Here is a 1121-nt window from a genome sequence, read left to right as displayed (position 1 = left end):
GATATCATAAAATTTCGAAAATAAATATATCAATATTAATATTAAATTAACTATTTAAAAGTTTTTATTTTTTGTGTAATTTATTTAATTTATTTTTTGTATTATAATTTAATTTAGTTTTGATAACGAAATAATTTATTTTTTATTTAATAATATAACTTTTTATAAGAATAATCATTGAATATTCTATTAGAACTCAATGATTATCCTAATTATATTTTAGATTTTTTATATTTAAAATGAAATATTTATCTTGTATTTGACTATGTTTATCTGCAGTTAGTTACACGAATTCAAACATGAAACTTTAATAAGTTGTACTTACGCACAATTTACTTGTAATCTCAAATTCTAAGTAGTATATATTAATAAACAGTACTTCATGCATAAAGAATGATTTTTAAGTGTTTTTGTTAAATCTTTATAATATAGTATAGATATGATATTTTCATAATAAAGATAATTAATTAAGTAATCATTTTTTCAACTTTTAGATTATTTTTTTAAATGATAAAACCTCTAAGTGGGTGTTTGGTTTAGAATTATTAAGCAGTAATCATTAATTAATTTTTAATCGATAAACCTTTATAAATATGTAATATCCATATTTCTTTCAAGACCATCTCTAACCTTTAACCCAACATCAAAAACATAAAAATAGAGTTGTTTCCATCTCTAATCTAACACGACCGTTTACCTAAATGTTTATCCGGTAAAGTGCTTAAAGTTACGAGTCAACATTATAATTTATTTTATTGGATAAGATTGTAGTACATCAAAATGTATCATATGCAACAATTTACATGATAAACGCTTACCCGGGTAAGAGTCGTCATCCTCATTTACCGGGTAAGACTCTTCATTCTTATCATCGCTTTTACCGGGTAAGATTTTTGATCTGTGAGGAAAATTACCCGGTAAGTACTTATCATGTAAGCGTTTAGTAAACGGCCCCTAAAATATTAAAAAGATAGAGGTAAAAAATGTTGGCCTCTATATTTAGAGATAAATAAAGTAGACTTTTATAATCAAATATTAATATTTTATACTTTAATAAAATAAATAATAAATATATATTATTTTATTATTATTATTATTATTATTATTATTATTATTATAGT

Source organism: Cynara cardunculus (assembly GCF_001531365.2).
Source record: "Cynara cardunculus var. scolymus isolate 2C chromosome LG 10, CcrdV1, whole genome shotgun sequence".
NCBI classification, from domain to species: domain Eukaryota; kingdom Viridiplantae; phylum Streptophyta; class Magnoliopsida; order Asterales; family Asteraceae; genus Cynara; species Cynara cardunculus.
The sequence above is the reverse complement of the archived record's forward strand: the minus strand, read 5'-3'. Positions refer to the sequence as shown.